The sequence below is a fragment of the Aotus nancymaae genome, unplaced genomic scaffold (assembly GCF_030222135.1).
Source record: "Aotus nancymaae isolate 86718 unplaced genomic scaffold, 86718_ANA_hifiasm-v0.15.2.pri h1tg000025l, whole genome shotgun sequence".
Classification (NCBI taxonomy): domain Eukaryota; kingdom Metazoa; phylum Chordata; class Mammalia; order Primates; family Aotidae; genus Aotus; species Aotus nancymaae.
Window position 1 is genome coordinate 437088 of NW_026988438.1, and position 22942 is coordinate 460029.

The window sequence follows — 22942 nt, forward strand, 5'->3', positions numbered from 1 at the left end:
AAATTAGCGGGGTGTGGTGGTGCATGCCTGTAATCCCAGCTACTCGGGAGACTGAGGCAGGAGAATTGCTTGAACCCGGGAGGCGGAGGTTGCAGCGAGCCGAGGTCATGCCATTGCACTCCAGCCTGGGTAACAACAGTGAATCTCCATCTCAAAAACAGAAAGAACAAAAATAATTACAGAATTATTCTTTCGGTCAGTTGTTCACTGCAAAGAAGCCCTAAGAACTCTTCCACTCTTTTTTCTAAGGAAAAATACTTGCTTATAAATTTGGAAAGCACAGGCCATTAAATAGATTGTTTTGGTAAAAATAACCCATTCTATCTGATAAAATTTTGCTACTCAAGCACACTTACATCCCATTTCATCAGAGATACCCTAGACAACATTAGCATTTAGCTACATTCCTGACGTCCCTAAATGCATCAAAATCTACTGAATTTGAATGCCTGCACATTTAATTTGCACGTCTGGGACGAATAGTTTTCTTCTTTTAGGTTGCATGAGTGGAACAAACGGGGAAAAGGAGAATGATTTAGTTGATAAGTAGCAGACCGCCAAAGAACAGAGATCTTTAAACTAAGGCCTGATAAGCTTTCCGTAGTGACCTGGGAAAGTGATGGATTGGGAGGGAGTATTCTCTGCCTCTCTGTGCCTCTTTTCTACCTTCTCTTTTTCTTAAGCTGGGAGAAATGATCTATTCAAATAGGAACATGTATAATTTTTGCTATGCCATATGTAGATATGACTGTGGAGAACTGTAAATCTTCTGGTTTCTAGTGATGCCTTACACCCTTGCCTCAGCGATGGCAGAAGTACAGATGGATGGCTGGCATTAACCCCACAGGATACCATATGGCAAGGTTAATTAACTGACCCACATTAATTAATCACCAAGTTGGCTGAGATAAATGAATTGCCATATATGTTCTAGTACAATAATCTTTAGCTATATGTGATTTTATTCCAATCAACTAAAATAATTCATGAAAATCAATAAAAATAAAAGGCAGCAGCATTAATTCAGTTTAAGGGAAACTCCATTTAGACATTATTTATTATATTAGATAATCATTTAAATGCCAGATGTCAATATGACCAATAGAGGAACTAATTTTAACATGATGATAATTACCGAGTCCTGGCAATGTTAGGGAAACGGCAGTTTTATTAGAAGGGAATGCTGAAAATTGGAATAAAATCAATGAAATATGATTAATATAACAGGGTGTTTAGGTTAATAGGTGTGAAGCATGTTTATTATAAAAAGTTGTTGCTGAATCCATGTCTGTTAACCCTAGAGCCTTATTTAACAGTTAGCTTGCTTACCAGCAGGATCTCTTTAAGATTTTTCTGCTAGGTCTAAGCATGGAGAGGCAAGTCTTGACAGGTAGAAATGAGAAAAAAAACAATTTATCTTGTTTCCTAGAACATATTTTTTCATGGCAATTAATTTCTCTGGAGAAATTCTAATATTGTAAGAAAAAATACCATGTTCTTACTCAGATGAACTAATATAAAATAACTATAAATGTTTTCACAGTATTTAGTTTTCAATTGCAAAAGTTTGAAGAACCACTGACCAAGAAACTGGAAGAAACATGATCTATAGATGCATGCTTTTAGTCTTCATTACCTTCTAGTAAAGGTGCATTATGTATTATTTATGTGTGGATGTATACATTAAATTGAGATGTACATTGTTCTTAGATTTTTTTAATTTAAATGAATATATTTTTAACATTGAGATTTTAGTGACACCCTTGAAATAAAGCTGTTCTTCCATGACAAAAACAGGGATTCAGAGTCTCTGCTTTAAGGAGATGCAGATGACGTGGGCAACTCATTGGTTATACTGCCTCACTGTACCATCCTATCGCTCTTGTGATCTGCTACCCAATGCACTGCATGTTTAATTTAATGTTTATGTGCTATATCCCCAGAATATTGTAATCTCCTTATGGGAATGGATTCCAACAGTATCCAACACAATGCCTCCCATACAGTGGCATTTAAGAAAATGTCTGTGGTCTCGGTTTGACTTAATTCTTTTGTTTGGAAGGTTTGATTAGGCTAAAAAGAGGCAGGGGAGCCTCAAACATCATTTAAAAAAAATAACGGGATCAGGCAAACACAAACGAAGAGCTCCTGGCTGCGTTTGAAAAGTAGAGAACTTAGAGAGAGACGGCGAGAGATGAAGCTAAAAATACAGGTTCAGTGGGCATTGTCAGGGGCTGGGTAAAGGATTAAAGAAGACATTTATCATTTGGATACACAAGTCACACATCCAGTATCAAAGAATGCCAGGGAGTTAGAGGTATGGGAGAAGCATGCCTGGTAGAGGCAGCAATAGGAGAAATGGCAAAGTGGAACAGCATCACTCACAGCAAATAGACACCCAATGCTCAGCTCCAGCAACCACTGACGTTTAGGAATGAGGCACAGTGCCAGACCTTCAGGCACCATTAACAGTGGCCAGAAATCCATGATTTTATAAAATATTCTTATTTTTTTTTTGTTAAATTTTTTGGTAGAAATCTTTTTGTCATTTTTTTATGCCATTAAGTTTAAACTTTTTAAAATAAATGGACAATTTATAATTGCATATATTTATGGGGTACAAAGTGATGTTATGATTTATGAATATAACGTGGAATAATTGAATCAAGCTAATTAATATGTGCGCCAAGCCAAATACTTAACATTTTTTGCGGTGAGAACATTTGGAATTTATTCTCTTAGCAATTTTGACATTTTTCTTAACTTTAATTTTAGGTTCGAGGTACATGTGCAGGTTTGTGATGTAGGTAAGCTTGTGTCAGCCAGTGGTTGGGGAAGCAGACAGTGGAAGGGAATATTGCCTGTCCTTAGGCGAGCTGGAGAACACCCACTCCCCGATACTCCTGTGGAAGGACTGGTGTCAGTCAAGCCACCCGCAGCTGCCCGGGGCTTAACGGTCTCTGTGTGGTGCGGTGCTATATGGGCCCAGTCCGTGTCTGCCTTCACGCCCCACTTCTGCACCGGGCTCCTCTTTTGAGCACAGTAAGAAGTAGCACGATCCTGGAAGCCCTTGTTCTTACTCGGCAAGTGTGACATAAAGCGCTGACGCATCTCGCCGGCCCCTGCTTCAGCTACTTGCAATCCTGGGCCCTCTGTTCCTTAGACACGTGATTCGCTTCAACTCACCCAACCCTCCCTACCCCCTACTTTGTACCCAATAAAAGTCAGAGTGCCCAGGCACTCGGGGCCGCTACCGGACTCTGCACACTAGGTGGTAGTGGACCCCTGGGCCCAACCTCCCTTTCTCGTGATCTCGGTGTCTTGTGTCTTTATTTCCACAGTCTCTCGTCTCGGTACCCACAGAGAATACCCACGAGACCCCGTAGGGCTGAACCCTATACACGATGGTTTGTTGTACGGATTATGTTGTGACCCAGGTACTAAGCTTAGCACCCAAGAGTTATTTTTTCTGTCCCTCTCCCTCCTCCCACTGTCTACCCTAAGGTAGGCCCCAGTGTCTGTGGTAGACCCCTGTGTGTCTAAGTGTTCCCATCACGTAGCTCCCGTTTATCAGTGAGAACATGCGGTATGTGGTTTTCTGTTCCTGTGTTAGTTTGCTGAGGATAATGGCCTCAGGCTCCATCCAAGTTCCTTCAAAGGACATGACCTCATTCTTTTGATGGCTGCATAGTATCCTATGGAGTATACGTACCCCATTTTATCTAGTCTACTATTAATGAACATTTATGTTGAAACCCGTGTCTTGGCTACTGTGAATAGTGCTGCAATGATTATCTTTAAATTTAGAAAAACTGTATGGGTCAAATAAAATATAGACAAGCATGTTGTGACCTGCGGAGCATTAGTTTATAGCTTCTAGTATTGGCAAAGAACTATGAAATAATTTTGATTTTTTTTAAGCACAAGAAGTAAAGGTTTCAGTGCCACTTTCTGAGTATAATGAAAGTTTTGATGTGATATCACATGACACCTTTGGGGATTCAGGGGCAGTGGTGCCGCTCAACAGACAACCAGCAACTTTAATAATGAGTCCAGAGCTTTGCTCAAAGAATAGGTGGGTCGGTGTGCTCAAACATGGTGCTAAAAAAATAGCTCTTTTTAAACGATAAATAAGCTAATTTTCTTCTTGAGCCATCACCTACTGGTTAGTGAAGGGAAAAATTAAAACTTTAACTTCATCCAGTTTAAAACTCAGCTCAGTACGCATGTGCGAATATTCTCTTTAGATCGTACTGCTTCTTATCGGACAAGCCCTATCCCAACTCTTGCTTTAAACAGACTCCACGTGTACTCTGGCTGTATCCATTGTTTCTAGCATAATATGCCCAGTCCACCTAATTCCTGGGCGCCTGCTGGCATCTGTCTCTAAACTCTGTAAACTCCACAGCGGATGAGCTCATTGCCCATTGCTTGAGTGAAGGGGACTCCCCCTGGCACATCAGCCGTCTCTCCTTCGCTGACTTTCCCCACAGTTACCACAGGTTTCATAGCCCTAGGTCTGCAACAGTCCCCAAGCCTGACGGCCCACGTCAGTCTTGGCCGTGGCTCACCAACTCCCGACCTCTGTCCTCCTTAGGCCCCCTGGATCTCACCTCAGCAACCAACCCCAGGAGCTCAAGGAGGCTGAGGTGTGCCAGCCAGACCTACCCTCTCCAACTATGCTGCTCTGCCCTCTGGGCTGGACCAAGCTGCCCCATACTGGAAGCCCTTCCCTCCTTGTTTCTTCTAGATGGGGAATTAGCTGCCGCCATCCCATTCTCAGTGTCCTCCCCTAATTATATAACATACTTCCGGGGCAGATGAATTAGAGAGACACATCTTACTACTTTTCTCTTCTCCTCTCCCTCTTTCTCCTATCCTTCTCACGTTTTCCTGAGGCTAGAGAGAGGAAATTGTCTTTCACTCTATATATGTCCTATCCGTTTTCTACCAGGAAAGTGCCTCACTGGGGGAAGCAGAGGGGACACTCTGTCCACACAGAGGCCTAACGCTATGTAGGGCGCCTTCACGCTGGATCTTTGATATCTTAATGTAAATGAAAGAAATTTGGACAATTCTTTCTCTTCCCCCAAACCTGGCTTTCCAGCTTATTACCTTCTCTGCAAACATAGCTAAATATTAAGTCTCTCTCTCTAGAAACATGTCCAAAGTATTAATCTATACAACACTACCCAAACCCAAATCCCATCCCCACCAGCAGCGAAATGCTCAAGTCCAATGAGCAGGAAAGTCAGGTAGTCAGAAATGCAAAAGAGAAAAGCATCTCAAAACTCTCAAATATTACTTACCTTAAATTTTATAGAGAGCAATAATCACGAAAATTAAATGAAGCTACAACTCCCTTCATGCCAAACTTACTTAACTCCGTTTGCAAATTTTGTTTCTCCAGTTGCATCCCAAGGCAACTTGTAAACATCCAAGGCTTGCACATTGCAGGTCTGATGTAAATACGCCGTGAACTTTTTGGTTTCTGGGGAACATGGGTTCTGAGGCTTTTAGACATATTGAACGATTTATCTTTTCATTGTGACTAATTTTTACTCTCTGAATCTAGAAAGCCCTCAAAATACAAAACGATTTAATACAAATGATGTAATGCTATGTATATGTTTTAGGCTTTTCATTGCCAAAGTTCCATTTCAAATAAAAAGAAAGAAAAAAATTATTCTCAGAAGACACTGCGCATGATGAAAGCTATTTATATCCTCCCACTCCTCCGCTGCGCGAAACGAAAACCTCCTCTTAAAAGCTTGTCAACAAATGCTTCAGTATCGTGAAATACAGCAAAGAATCCTTTTCCAGTGTGTCACAATGAATAACAATGACTAAATCTATTGCCTCCATAAAAACAAATACTCTCTGATCATGTAAACAGAATCGACATTGACACCCCGGTTCTTTCATGCTACTTTAGGATACACCAGCGAACTAAAGTGACACGTTAATGGATTTGAAGTTCCTGCAAGTCTTTCAAGTCCGTTCCTCTACAGATGTTGATTAGGTGCAGAAGTTAGTTTATAATCTGTACTAATTTAAGAATGTGGATTTTTCTTCACAGCATTATGAGAATTAATTTTATTTTTAAAGGCGAAAAGAAAATATGTATAATTTCTATTAATATTTATCTCTCAAATTTTAACAAACTGTCGTTGAAATGAAAACTGTGAAGTGTTGTAACTATTGAATGAACGTAAAAATAGAAAACGGCAACGTTGAAGACATTTGCTGTTCTTATTTTAGAAGATGACTACACACAGTCAGCCTAAAGGGAGGGGTAAGATTTCACATTTTATTGGCATTTAGGGAAACTTTATACCCTGTCTCTGGAAAAAATCAGAAGGGGAAGTGGTTATGAGGAATCCACATAATAATGTATGGGAAAGCCAACTAGAATTTACAAGGGAGGGGACTCTGCTGGTGAATCAAAGAGCTGCCAAATCACATGTCGTACAATTTATTAATCGCAGGCTGCTCCGCCAGCCAGCAGTTTCTCCATTTTCTCCTCATTTATGACTCTATTCCCACTAACCCACTAAATTATTTTTGGTGCAAAGTATGTGTTCTGAGTGAAAACACAACACAGGACAGAATTAGAAGAGGTAAACATTTGGCAGCTTTCAGAAGCAGGTGGAACGGGTCCAGACGGCACATCGCCTACAAGTGGGGCTTTAGATTTTGGCCGGGGAATATGATTTGTTGTTAAACGCTACACAATTCTCAGTTTGGTTTTTAAGAAACAAGGACTCAGCATGGGTTTGAAGTCCAGTTACTGTGGATCTGCTGGTGCTAAGAAATGCTATGTGCCCTTGACCCTGCTCCAGTTTCACAGCTGTGACTCCACGCCAGGGAAGTTTATAGATGACTTCTGACAGAAAAGATTTTTCCAAGAGTTCACTTGAAGACTCTCTTTTTACTCATTTTGAAAACGTCCAAACATCACATGTTACCACTGCTATGTTCTACATGTGTATAAATTTTCTCACTAAAAATTATTAAGCTATCTATTGAATTCCTTGCTTTGATCTTTATATGTAGCCAACATTTTAAAACATTGCATTTCTATGTACACTAGATTCTCTAAGCCTGGATAAAATCAGATAAGAGGTTTGGCTCAGTACGTCTCACGCTGCTTTCCTTTTCACCCTCCGTCAAAAGCTAAGAAACTGTTGACTATGATCATCTGGGCTAAGTGGATGTGACATTGTGGTGAGGAAAATCCTCTCTTACCATTTATTTATACCAGTTACTCTAAATGAAGTGAAATGGGTCGCAGAAACATCACCTCCCTTTCAGGTCATATCAAATATCTTTTGTCCCATGTCAGGCCTGCGTGTCACTCTGTCACTCGGCCTTTTAGCCTCAATTAACCTCACTGAAGAGGGCTACAGGACAAGTATGTTCATCTATCCATAGAACCAAAAAAAGAATCTCTTTTTAAACATTCTAGATTGATACTCTCTGCTTAAGTAAATCACGCAGGCAGGCCGTGCAGACAAAGGAATCTGCTCTTCACTGCTCTCTGGCAATTTTCGGCGCACGTCTCGTCTGTTGCACGTTTGTAGCATACGTTACTGATCCCTCCTGTTCCCTCCCCATTCCCCTTCATTCCCAGAAGAGAAACTTCACTTGTTAACTTACTACCCGGGCTGAGCGCAACGAAACACACGTCCTCAAATCCCTCCTCTAGCCTTCAACTCCCCTTCCGCCAGGGCCCCCGTGGAGCTGCCTCAGCCTGCGCAGCAGACGTCCTCACTTCTGCTTTAGATCTCAACCAGGGATCTTGCTGCATCATTATCTTGTTTTTTTCCTTTGACACTGTCTCTTCCCTTGCTGACCATTCATTGCCCTTTATTGTCAAATAAAATCAAGCCATCCTTATACGCAACACCTCTACTTATCCACTTTCCAATCTCTCGAGAAGATCTAACATTCACAGACTCTTAGACTTCCAGAATATTAAAGCTGGAAAAACACCTGTAGAACTTTATTCAAACTAAGCCATTTTGGAAAATAAAGGAAAAATCTCATGTCCCTTTGTAGTCTTTCCTCTATGCCCATAATTTGGAAAAATCCATTCATTCAAAGGTAAGAAATGACTCAGTTTTGTTTTTTGTTTTTTTGAGACAGGGTCTCACTCTGTCACCCAGGCTGGAGTGCAGTGGCACGATCGTGGCTCACGGCAGCCTCGACTACTTAGGTTCAGGCGATTCTCCTACCTGAGCCTTCTGAGTAAGCTGCGACTACAGGCACACTCCACCACATCCAGCTAATTGTTTCTCTACTTTTTGTACAGACTGGGTCTCACCATGTTGCCCAAGCTGGTCCTAAATCACTCATTTTTTCTTAGTATCTCTCTTTCCTGGCTTTGCTAGCTTTGGTAGTTGTTTCTTCTCAGATAAATTATTTCTTCCCAATCACCCAGACCCATAAATTTGCTCCAACACATAGTCATCTGGGATGATCCCAGGCCCACAGAGCTGTCACCAAACTTCCCAGCAAGTGCTTGACCCAAATTCTTAGAACCATCCTTGGCTTCCTCCTTCCTTTCATCTTTAATTTGAAAATAATATGAAATCACATCCATTCTGTTGCTTCTTTTCTGCTGTCCTTTATAGCTTCCATTTTCTCTTCATGGATTGTGAGAATACTGCCCTAAGCAGGACCCTCACAGGCATTCTCTGTCCTCCTCAGTCCATCCCCTATATTTGTACCTCATTAATTCTCTTCAAGTGAAATTCTGATATGATCATTTTACACTGAAAACCACATTTAAGCTTATAGCTCCACCCCCAAGGAGGCTGCCAACTAAGTAAACTACAATTCCCAGCACTCAGCGTTCCTCCAAATCTGTTCCCAATTTTTATTACAGATTTATTATTCACTGGTCTCCTATTTGAATCTCAGGTTGTAGTCAGAATGAAGGACTGGAAGCTCTACAAATGCATTCCACACACCCTGCCTCCATACCGTGCTGCTTTCTGTTACGTCTTTCACTACTATTCTGCTAACCAAAGGCTCATGATCCAGCATGGTGAACCTCAGGGAACATCTTACTCATGCTGCCCAGCCTGATCACACAAACAGGAGGGAATTTCTCTCTGGTAAATCATAGCACTGTTTGTTCCTGTTTGATGTCGCCTAGGAAGCTAAAAGATACTTGGGTGTTTGCATTATTCCTTCTCAGAGAGTAAAATTTTTGAGGCTCAGAGTTGTTTGATTTTCAGTTTTTTAGAACTCTTAGTCTAATGCCTTGCATTTGGGTGCTCAACTATACGCTTAGCTGTTTCCTACAGGTTCGAGGAAATTCAACAGGTCCAAGACTAAACTCCTTCCTCACACTCTCACATGATCCCTCATTAAACCTTCTCTTTTCACAAAATTCTCTAGACCGGGCTAATGGTTCTACCAGCGACTCAGTAATCCAATCTGGAAATCTGGAAATCTTAAATTTCTCACCTTTCAGCATAATTCTTGTCAATCATTCACATTTGTAAACAAGTCTTGTTATTCTCATCTAAAGTCCTTATAAATTTCTCACTTCTTTCCATCAACACAGTCTCCGAGATCAATCCTCAACATTTCTTACCTGGATTATTGTCATAGTCTGGTGACCACATTTGGCTTCTTTGTTACCTGTCCTCCAAGCTGCTATTAGGATGGTTTCTCTAAATAGCAAAACAGACCATTTAATCCATCCTCTTTAAATTTTCCCAGACTTCTTGCAACCTACAGAAAAACCCCTTAACACCGTGTATTGTTTTAAAAGCTCTTCCACACCTGGCTTTTGCCCTACTTTCCAGCTTTGTTTTATACTACCAGTTTACATACATCATGCAAATATAAAAAAATCTCTGAATGCCATGACTTCTTGTTGCTTAAGTAAATCCTGCTCCTTCTCTAAGGCTCAACTCAGTCCACTTGCTGGTACAAATCATAGAGCATTAGGCGTCCTTTCTCTGTCAGATCACATCATAGTACAAGTTTACCTGTCTGTGTTCACCAAAACACTGAGAATCGCTGCAAAACTGAAGGATTTGCCCAATTCTGATTCATTTCATAGAGTCTAAACAATGTCTGGAATATACTATTTGTAGAACTTTGTAAGCATGAATTAATTCTAAGCATATAATTATTCAGTTCTGGTTAATATTAAACTACATTTATAAAACCCTTTTATAAGTTCAGAAACTGATAACTAAATAATATATTTTTAGGCATACATATTTGAGTTAAAAGAGAATTACAAGCACAAATGTCAAGGTAATTCTGTGAGAGGTACAATAGGGGGGCAAAACCAGGCAAATGTTAGTTACCGTTCATCTAGTTATTTGTCTGGGTGGTAAGTTCACTAATGTTCATTCTGTGGTGAGTTAATTTTGTTTTTCAAAACATAGCCATTCATGGGTGAACACTGATAGCATGTCATGAATCAGGATGTAGGATTAGCCTAATTATACAGGGAATTTGAAAATCATATTAGACGTCAGATTTATTTGGTTCTAACTGACAAAACTACTGAAATCATTATTTTATTAGATTAATAATGATCATACTTTTCTAAAAAGTGATGTTTTATAGATCCATTACCTTTTTACTATATTCTTTTTGATCTGAAGAAAGTTAGAAAAATATGATAGGACAGACCACTAGAGGTGTGAACATCACCAAATATGTCTACTCTAATATTCACATTTGTATCTATTTTGTGATGAAGCCTTTACAAAACAGATACCTTCCCTAAGGAAAAATCAACTGCACTGGAAAAAGAATAACCACACGTGAGTACTCTCCTGGATACCCTGAGGGTATCCAGCGCTCAGTCAGGAGCAACTACCCTATTTCAAGATGTTGGATGCTGAGGACACAAAGATAAATAAAACATTGTTTCTGCCAACCAAGAGCCTGCAGAGGCGGGAGGCTCTTCTCTGAACCACATCGACACCCCGGAAAATTGACCTAGCAGCTGGAGAAGCTGCAGTTCTGAAATAACGAGCTCAAAGGAAATGCTTTAAAAATTGTGAAATGTTTATTAGTTTAATGAAAAGTATTATTTATACTCAGAAGATAAAATGTGTTTTTTTCATTTTCTACCATAGAAGTTGATATTTTATAAACCATATAGACTAATTTCTCAGAAAATGAAAAGTAATTGCAATACTAGCAGTTAGATTTTTAAATTACTTTTTTTCTTTTAGAGACGGAGTTTCGCTCTCGTTACCCAGGCTGGAGTGCAATGGCGCGATCTCGGCTCACCGCAACCTCCGCCTCCTGGGTTCAGGCAATTCTCCTGCCTCAGCCTCCCGAGTAGCTGGGATTACAGGCACGCGCCACCGTGCCCAGCTAATTTTTTGTATTTGTAGTAGAGACAGAGTTTCGCCATGTTGACCAGGATGGTCTCGATCTCTTGACCTCGTGATCCACCTGCCTCGGCCTCCCGAAGTGCTGGGATTACAGGCGTGAGCCACCGCGCTTGGCCCTTTAAATTACTTTTTAAAGCCTTACTGTTCAACAGTTTATAAGGGTTATAAGATAAAATTAAATAATTTTATTTTAAATGAACTAATAAATTTGGTTCACTTTATAATGATTTTGCAATTGACTAATATGAAACTAAAATTGTTAAGTTCTGACATATCTTTTCAGAATTTTATAATAAAGATTTATAGACCTTATTTTTGAGACATGTACACTATACATTCACTAATTATTATCTTTTCTATAAGAGACAAAAAGTTATGAAAAATTTCAATCAAATAACAGTGGGAAGAATACACGCACTTTTAGAAAGCAGACTCAATTCACGTTTTCTTATGGTAAGTAAGGAAATTGATGGATGCTGTGGCAAAGCAGAAAGGAGATAGATTTAAAATGCTCTGATGCTTTTTACTTTTATTTCAGTAGTATTTAAAGTATATCTTACAATTACCATGTGACTATCACGTGACATGCTTTCGAGGGGAAATCTGTGCTTAAGGGGTGAAAACCACTGCGTGTGTAACAAGACTCTTAGAAGTGGCACATGTAGTCTAAGATATCTAAGTCACCAAAACTTTGTGGAAGGAATAAAAATTTAAAAAACGAAAGAAAGGAATGACAGGTGTGTTGCAAGACAAGCTTTGTGATTTCAGTGATTTATCGTCATGGGAAGGTGGTGAGCAAAGCGGAGGAAAATGAAAGCGTTAGCAGAAAAAACGTACTTAGCATAAAACTTCAGAGAGGCTTTCCGTAAGGTCTGCGATCCCGGTTACAAAGAGAAAAGAAAAGAAAAGATCTATCCACTTAAATCTAAAACAAATGGTCATTTACATGGCACAAGTACCGTTTGTCCAGGCAGGAGGATCAACCTTAGAAAATAAAGAAGATAACTATTCCTTCTTTAGGAAGCAAAATAAACTAGATTGCATAGTTACATTTTACAGTGTTCGCTGTAGAATTCTAGCTTCATTATTCTACATTTCCTACATGTTCAGTTTTGAGAGCTGAGCAGGCCGTATCTACACACATCCTTATCTACATTCATATATTTATTTCTATCCCCAACCATAGTGCATCACTAATTATTAAAACATTGGAAAAGAAAAAATAGCTTTGTTTTTCTTCAAAATCTTGATGAGTTTAAAGCCACAGAAAGTGACTTGTAACAATTTATAAGTTGAGTATTACTTTAAATGTGAAATGCTAATTTTATGCATTTATATTTCACCTCATTTTTTCAAAGCATGTGATTTATAGTAACTCTTTTGATCATCTCAACGACAGAATGATGGTGCTTTGTTACATTACAAATAAAAACACGAAGACAAAATTATTTAGTGACTAACAGGAAACCAAATGTGTCAAACCTCTTCAATCATATTTTCTGACACTAATTCTAAATCATTTTCTAAAAATTATCTATGCTGCCTTATACAATCTTTGAATCATTAGGCCAAAAAGCCTATCATTACTATGGAAGCCTCGTTCTAGACACACCCTCTTGCCTTCAAAAAATATATTTTTAAAGCACAAAATAACTTCTCTCATTATTATCAGGGAGAATTTAGGTGACCATTAAGACTTCCATTGCTAATTTGGGGGATATGTATCAGCCGGTCACCTCTGTATTCTATAGATCTCCATGTACCATTTCAGGTCAACTTTTTAGTATTTGTGTTCTCCCTCATCCTAGTATCAAATGATCACACAACTGTAAAATTACATAGACTGCGTATATTGGTTATTAAAAAGTAAAAGGCAAAAAAGTCACGATGACAAAAATTTACTTTGAAACTCCTTGGTATAAGCAATGTGACATATTGTTCATATATATTACTTATATTAAACCAACACCCAAATTCCTATTAAAAAACATACGTGAGCAGTGGTCAGCGGGCATATTAATCACAAATGCACAGTCTTGATGTAATCTAGCTGCAGCATGCTCTCAGAGAGGGTTATACTTGAGCTGTGACTAACAGAGCTCTTCCAAACGTTTTGTCTTTGATCAATAACCAATATTTTGCTAATAGGTTGCTGGATACCTAAAATGGGTTTTTGACGATAAAACTGGGGACATGCCTTGCTAACTTGAGTGATGAAATGGGTTTTTTCTTGATAAAATTAGAGATCATCAAGACACGGATTGTTTAAATTAACTATAGAACTTTGCTACTCAAATTGGGTCCAAATTGCAACAGCATCAGCATCACCTGGGAGTTTGTCAGAAATGTGAAATCCCAGGCTGCACTTTGGACTTACTGTATCAGCATCTCCACTTCAACAAACTCCCCAGGTGATTCACATCTGCTAGTTTAAAAGCATTCTAACTCTGGCAAGACCGAGGCTTTGGGAATAATGCCTGAGGCTTAACCTTAAGGGTTCCATCCAATCATACCTTTGAATGATGTTGGTCAAAAAGTGACCTAATGCTGGGGCTGGCCATGGTAGTGCGTGTCTGTAATCCTAGCTTCTCCAGAGCTGAGGTGGAAGGATCTCTTGAAGCCAGGAGTTCAAGGCAACAGCGTGCTATGATCTGGCCTGTGGATAGCCACTGTACTCCAGCTGGGCAACATAGGAGACTCCACCTCTAAATTTTAAAAAATAAAAAAGATATAATGTTGCTTTTGAATTTTGTATTCGCTTTGAATGAACCTTTCATTCAAAGTACTGATCTGAATACACAACAGGGCAAAGAGCTTTGATTCACTGTGCTTTGTTAAAAAGTTGATTGTCTATCTAAGACAGTATCAATTTAAACCTACTGTCGCAGTGTAATTATGCCCTATTTAACTCTTAAAGGTTTCTAGGTTTAGATAATAAACTATATAATCAGTCTATGAACAAGTCATATGCATTTTTACTTTCATATGTTTATTTGTTAATAATAGACCCCCACCACTGACAGTTTTTACAGAGATGAGATGGGAAATTTTTTCTTTTGGGAACCTCTAGCATCTGTGATGTCTCAAGGTTACCAGCTTATTCTGCCACCCTGATATGTCACCCAATCTTTCAAAAATTATTACATAATGATGAAATTGGTACTCATAAATTAAGAAATATGAAAGAAATCAAATATATTTTCAAACCCATTATCTGTGGCCCATCATCTCTAAGTCTTAGCTTCTCTACAAGATATTTTGTAATTTTTAAAAAGAAGAGGATAGAAGATGCTCCAGTCCTAAAAATCAAAGTATTGTTGATGTGGAAGTGAATCAAAACTAAATTTTAAAGTGCCTTAATTCAAAAATGTAATCCAAAATATATTTATTTTCAAAAATCAAAATAACTTGTTCTTTATCCAGTCATATCTATGATGTTTAATCAATTATCAAAATTATACATATTTTAGCCAATATTAAATTTTAATCAACATTTTGAATCCCTATCACAATTTTTATCCAATTAATAGTTACATTGATGGAATTTTAATGCTTCCTAAATGTCAAAAATTCAACTATATTCTCTACACCAAAATGTATTAGTAGCAGTACAATTCAAGGTCATCATTTAGTTCTAAGTTACTATTTTCTGCAAGTAAATAAAAAGACTTAGAGCTCTCATTTGAATAGATAGTACATCTGTGGTACAGTTCTGGCAATGATGTGTTTTCTTGGTGTATTATTGTTACCATAATGGCTAAGGATCTTAAGAACATAACATTTGTGGTAAGCAGATTACAACTGAAAATGAAAAGATGCATTTTCAGGATCATAAATAAAGCTAAATACCCTCTTATTCAAGGGAATGAAAATCTAAAACCTGACCAACTGTACAAGGATCCCAGCTAACTGAGACACTTCTTAGCAGCGTGCGGACCAACATGCGATCACCCTTCCATTCTGGAAGCCGATTACTGTGGATTTACTGACTCAGAAAATGTCCCTTTTATTTTCAATGGGTTTTAACTATTTTTATATTAAACGTGGCAAATCAATGTAAATATTAAGAGAGAGCCCAGACATGTGTTTATCAGACAAATTTACCAAGAAAAAATGATAAATTGATTAAAATATTGTATCAATTGATCTCAAATCTTTGTCAAAAAGATCCTGTTTTCTGAGAATGGTGATAATGAAGGAGGAAAGCCCACAATGTACCCTGTTACAATGTTGCAACTGAACGTAATGCAAAAAATCATTGATTTCTCATTTTAATTCGTGGCATACTCATCAGTGAATGGTTCTGTGTTAGTTTCTACTGGAAATTTATAGAGCACTGCTTTCAGATTTTTGACAGGGTATTGATTCATGAAACATGGACATGAAATATTATAAAAGAATTCCATCTAGGAAGTTCAGCATTTATACTAAAACCTAGAGAAAAAGGAATATGGACAATGGAGAATTGGAAAACTTACAATCAACAAAACACATTTATTTGCTTTTCTAGCAATTAACATAGAGTTCAATCGTCTACAAAATGAACTGCAATTTAATTCTCACCACTCTCAATATAACTGCTGCGTTAAGTGTACTAAAGCTTACGTGTCAGTACTGCCTTGCAACTCCCAAATATCTAAGTGTAAATTATTTTATCTTTCGGTTTGGCAAAATGAAACTAATGAACATCAACAACTCATACTCGGTATCCACAGGAAACAGATGCTCTAGAAACAGCAGTAAATCAAGTGCTAGAACATTTCACCAAAATCTCATCCTTCCTCAATTATTCCTACTCTCTTCTTAACCAGTGAGCGTCTAGTACCTCACGGTGTTTCTATCCCAGCTCAAATACTCACCAGTCATAGGGCCTGGGCAAGTTATTCCCCCTCTCTTTGCATCAGATTGTTCATTGGTAATAAGACTGTAGTTTTTAAGCATGTTTTGAATATAAACCATATTAATTCATTTAAAGGGATTTAAAGCAATGCTTAGCAAAAAGAACTATTAAATAAACATTATTAGTGGTTCTTTAACTCTGTAATATAATTTGTTCTACAAAGATTTTAAGACAAGAAATTTGACAAGTTCTGGACTGTGTCTCCTTACTCTTAAATCCTCACTTAAGTTGGATGATTTCCCTTAAACGTCTAAGAATGTGCACATTCCTTTAAACTTCTAAAGAGACACAAATAACAAGGTCGTCCTCTCCGAAGATTATATCTTGTTCAATACTGCATTGCTGAGGTAGTCATAACGTTTTTTATCTAAACTTGTATTTTCCAAAAAGAATTATATGTACCTAAAAGGAAATTCCAAGAGAATGGAGGAAGTCAGAGAATAACTGCAACAAATCTATGTACAAGTTTAATTATAGAAAAACAATTGGAATTTTTTTCTAAAATAAAACAATTGATTAAATGACTTACACACAGCTATGAAGTAGAAAGCGTAAGTCCCATATATATATTTTAAAGCTACTTCCATAGAATGATTTGAGATGCATTCCTCAAAACTATTGAAAAGAATGGGTATTTTAACAATTATGTCTCTGGATTTGTGCAAGCAAACATGCACTATGGGTACTACTACAGATGTGGCTGCTGACTTGATTTCAGGCACGTCTGCTACTAAAGGCTAAGAAATTTCAGCTGTCATTTTTGACAAACTACTTCTTTCATTGAGAGGTTCTTCTCTAGGGATGCCCTTATGCTAACCGAGACATAGCAATTTTATCATAACTTAAGACTCAAACTCACAGGGTTGTTTTGTAAAGTAGTCTAAAAGTCACATCTATCAGTTTTATTTTTGTGATAAAATTACTACTAAAACCATGTGCTTTGGAAAGCTCACAGTGGTTTGAACCAAGAGAAAAACATTGCCTTTGTCACCACACTAAAAGCAAAAGTACCTTTAAAAAAAACTTCAAAACAAAAAAGTCATACATTAAATTTATCTTAGATACTAGTCATGAGTTGTCTGGCAATGTGAAATTCTGAACTAACACAGATGAACTCTTTCTTACTTCAATACGTTGAAATTTTGTATAAAAATAATCATATTAAAATTTTTAAAATATACATTAGATTATAAAAGAAAGTATCAGGTTCTAGAATTATGGAGATAGATAAATCAAACCTAGAATGGTAAGAAGTAGAAATACATGAGAATTTCAACACAATTGGGCATTCACGGGTCTGATGGAAAATCCAATTTTTATGTGGATATGGGAGATGAGACACATGACCACAGCATTCCAGGGACAGCATCTTTAATGAAGCCTGAAACTGTATTTTCTCCTTGAAAAGAGAACACAGTCGTTGACTCTGGTCTAGAGAAGAATCATAAAAAACAAAATAAAGAAAAACAAAAAGCAGAAAACCACAAATTTTAAGAAGTCAAGTGTGAGCATGAAGTCTGAATGTATATTATTTTATTTTAATTACTCTTATATAGTTGCCCTTTCTTCTATTAGTTTTCATTAAAATCCTTTTATCTTAAATTGTTGTCTATATATTTCTAAAATACTGTTAACATAATTGTATATTTTACTGTAAATTTTACTTCACATCATGGTATTCCCCAACAGAAGAATGTGTAAGAATAAAATTAAACCCAGAAGAAGGGAGTGCTATGCAATGGTGAACAAAGATACTGTAAAATCATCAGCAGCAGTAAATAAGTATTTGCTAATAATGACAAAAATAATAATAGTAACTAATTTGGATGATTTAAATATAAAAGGTAACTAATATACTTAACAAAAATAGGAAAATGAGATGGAGGAAATAAAAATTAAGGAATTCTTGAATTCTTTTATTGTCCCAGGGAAGAATAAAAAGAGTAATGTTTAGACATATTAATTCCAATACAAATGCTTAACTCTCAGACCAGTAGAGAGAAATAAAAGTAAAAAGAAATTATAAGGGCTAGGGAAATAGCAACTGCAAAGTATAGTGGTTGAAATTATTCCAAATACACAAGTAATTAAAAGTATAAATAAATAAATCTTACCCTTTAAAAGATACAGTTTCAGCCTAGACTTATAAAAGAAAGAAAATCTATGTGTATGCTGTTAAAAATGTCTCAACATTTAATAGCAAACACACATACACAGTGAAGGACAAGAAGATCAAATAAAACTATAGAAAACTAAAAGAACTGAACTAAATTGCTATTTGTTGCACACAATGTGATTTTATGACTGAACAATGAATAGACATCTAAAGAAAAACTATTATAAACAATAAGAAAGTTCATCCAGGTTTCCGAATTGAAGGTTAACATATGCAATAAACTGCACTCATACAGGAGAAACAAGCAATTTGAAAAAGATAATTTTAAAACATTTGAAATTCATAAAGTTTAGTGTGAGATTTCTCCATAAGGAATGTAATAAATGAAAGTTTTTTTTAAAAAAAAAAGCATTAAATAACTGGAGTATTACACCATGTCCATCGGTGGAGAAATTTTGTATATAAAAGACCTCAATTCTCCTCAAATTAATCTACAAATACAATGAATTTCAATTGTAATCGCAAAAGGGTGTGGGAGGTGATGTGCAACATAATAAGCTTGTATTTATATGTATATGGAATGACGGGAAAAAATAACCAAAAAAAAGAATGAAAAAAAGTAAAAGGTTACTCCCCTTACCAAATATTAACCCTAGTTACAAAGCTCAAGTACAGTATTCTCTCCTTGTCTCTAGGTTCACTGCCTATGGTTTCAGTTACCCATGGTCAACCATGGTCTAAAAATATTAAATGGAAATTCCAAAAATAAACATTCATACATTTTGAATTACATGTCATTCTGAGTAGCATGATGACATCTGACATTGTCCCACTCTGTCCCATCTGGGGTCATGAATAAGTCCTTTCACCAGCATTGCTACGCCGTGTGTTACCTGCCTGTTAGTCATAAATATTGTCTGTTCCCAACACCCAACCATCCACATTTTCAAGGCTGTATGATCCAAGATCACACAAAGCAGATGAACCTTCTTCTGACATGTCATCAGAAGATCCATCGTAGCCCAATACTACATCACAAAGAGTAGGTGTAGTACAGTACAATGCTTTGAAACAGAGAGACAGAGATCACGTGCACATAACTTTTATTATAGTATCTTGTTATAATTGTTCTATTTTGTTATGTTATCGTTAATCTCTTACTGTATATAATTTATAAATTGAACTTTATCATAAATATGTGTGTGTATGATGTATAGAAAAAAACATAGTGTATATAGTAGATATAGGGTCTGGTAGTTAGTACGCGTGGCTTAAGAAATCCATTGGGAGTCTTGGAATTTGTCCCTTGTGGATAAAGGGGCACTAATGTCAATGAAAAAGCCTGCCAATAATTTGTGTTTTAAGAAAATTGATCAGAACAGAGAATTCAGAAAGGCACTTACTTAAACATAAGAACTTATTATATCACAGAGATATTAATAGCATTATGAATCAGCAAAGAAAGGATTCTATATTTAACAAATAAAGATCAGAAAATTGGCTAGCCATAGGGAAAATAGTTACATGCTTTCCACGTATCTTCCACAAAATAAGCTCTAGTTAATTTAAATACAAATTCCAATATGAAAAATAGAGCATTAATACTTTTTAAAATGATATATTTATGACAGTCATATAAGTATTATTATCACCATTTTACAAACAAGGCTCAGAGAGGTTAATAAAGCTACGTGAGGATTTAGGACTTATGATTCAAACTCCACCTGTTTTAACAATCATTTTGGCCGGACTCGGCTCACGCCTGTAATCCCAGCACTTTGGGAGGCTAAGGCAGGAGGATCAGAAGGTCAGGAGTTCGAGACCAGCCTGACCAACATGGAGAAAAAACCCTGTCTTTACTAAAAAATACAAAAATTAGCCAGGTGTGGTGGCACATGCCTGTGATCCCAGCTACTTGGGAGGCTGAGGCAGGAGAATAGCTTGAACCCAGAAGGCAGAGGTTGCCCTGAGCTGAGACCATGCCATTGTACCCCAGCCTGGGTGACAGGGCAGACTCCATCTCAAAAAAAAAATCATTTTATTTTCTCTATTCGACTCAATAAAATGAAACTCTTCAATATATCACAAACTTATTATTTTTGAGACGCAGTCTTGCTCTGTTGCCAGGCTGGAGTGCAGTGGCGCAATCTCGGCTCACTGCAACCTCCGCCTCTCGGGTTCAAGCGATTCTTCTGCCCCAGCCTTCTGAGCAGCTGGGCCCACAAGCGCGCGCCACCATGCCCAGCTAATTTTTGTATTTTTAGTAGAGACGAGGTTTCACCATGGCCAGGATGCTCTTGATCTCTTGACCTCATGATCCGCCCACCTCGGCCTCCCAAAGTGGTGGGATTACAGGCGTGAGCCACCGCGCCTGACCCCACAAACTTATTTTTAACACAAGCAAGATACTGAGAGTAGACTGTCAAGCACTAACATGCAAATGATTACTAAAAATTCATAAAGAAAACCCACAAATCAATAAGAAAAATATTTCTGTAAAGGATCTTTGATATGATACATCCTCGTATGTCCATTGAATAGACAAAAACTTTTAATATGACAATACCAAACATTTCTGAAGAGGTGAAGAAACATTCTTATAGGCTGCTTGTGGGAATAAAATTGAAGCAACTCTTTTGAAGAGTAATTTGTGATCTAATAATATTGCAAGTCCAACTATTTATAGTAGCAAAGAACTTAAGGAAATTTCTTACACAAGGAGACATGTACGAGGCTTTTTATCAGATTGCTAATAATACTTAAGACTTTTTAAAGTTAAAAGTCCACCAGAATAAGAAGAGTAATGTCAAACAAATGGTGGGACAGTAAGTCCCCATCCTTAGCCCCTGCATGGAAACACTGATAAAATAACAGTATCTGGCTAAATATCTTTATGAGAGCTCCAGAATCTAATTAAGAAGTTGACACAACTCAGAGAAATACAAAACTGAGAAAAACCATTTCAAAATGGGTAAAAAGAGTAGTTTCACTTTACCTGTGCCAACTTTTCCTCAAGCCAGCACAGCTCAGTGCTGAGAGAGATCCACTTGGCCTACAATTTCTCCCTTAGGAAAAAGAGTGAGTGTGAAGTATGCATTCAACATCCCCAGTCTTTTGGGGGAACTGCCCGAAAATCTATTTCTGTCTTATCTTACTCAGAGTACTGAGGTAACTCACACAGTTAGAACACTTGGAAGCAGCTAGGAAAAAAGAATAAGATCTGATGCTCTCAGCAACCTGCACCACTCGCATAATTGAGAGAGAGTAAATAACTCTGAGATTTATCCTTTCGGAGAGAGGAAGAAAGTAAGGTTAGCACCCAACATTCTGGCATTTTACTGCATTGCTCTAGATGAAATAGAGAGGTAATTCTCAGCATACAGCACAGTCCTGCAGAAAAGGAAGAAGGCAGAAAACCCCAACCTTTTTTTTTTGGAGGAAGGGAGAGGAATGGAATTTGCCACAAATGCCTCAGCATTTCAGTGCACTGCTTTAGAGAAAGGGGCAGAAGGTATACCATGGTCCACACAGCGATGTAAGGTTGGGAGAAAGAGAAAAGCCCTGAAACTTCTCCTCCAGGAAAAAAAGGAAGAGAAATAGAGTGTGCACCTTACGTCCAGTCCTTCCACTGTACTGCTCTAGGGGGAATAAAGTGATGAACTGCAGAGGCCACTACAGCCCCGTGAGATGAGGAGACATTATACACCCTGAAAATCCTCCCCTAGGAAGGAAGGAAAAAGTGGAGCAAGCACATCCGTTGGAAACATTTGAGAGGCTCCTGGAATCTCTACTCAGGCTGGTTGGTGAAGGTCTTCCTCTACCCTTACTGTTCCATAAAAACTGGAAGAGGTGGCTGCATCTTTACACGCACAAACATCAATCCAAAGCTACAGGAACATGAAGAATCTGGGAATATGACAATACTAAAAAAAAAAATCATTATTAACTAACCCTTAATACATGGAGATCTGTGAAATGCCTGATAAAATATTCAAATTTATAATCTGAAAGAAACTCAGTGAGCTACAAGAGAACACAGATAGACAACTAAACAGTCCAGAAAATGATAAATAAATAAAAACAGAATTTCAGCAACAGATATTCTGGATCTGAAGAATGCAACAATAAAATCAGAAAATTTAATAGAAAACTTTGAGAGCAGACATGATCCAGCAAAGAAAAAATATTAATAAACTTGAAGATAGGTCATTGAAAATTATCTAGTAGGAAAAGCAAATAATAATAATGAAAAAAGTGAAGAATGCATATGGGACTTACGAGAAACAATCAAGTATCTCAACATACACATCGTAAGAATCACAGGAAAGGGGAGAATAAAGAGCAAGACATTTTATTTAAAGAAATAACATCTGGAAAGTTTGCAAATCCAAGATGGAAAATGAACATACAAATTGATGATGTCCAAGCGATCCAATATAGGAGGAACCCTAAGAAGTCTACATAAAAGCACATGATTTAAAAGCAGCAAGAGAAAAACAACTGATGACATGCCAGGGAGCTTCCATAAGGCAATGAGCAGACTTC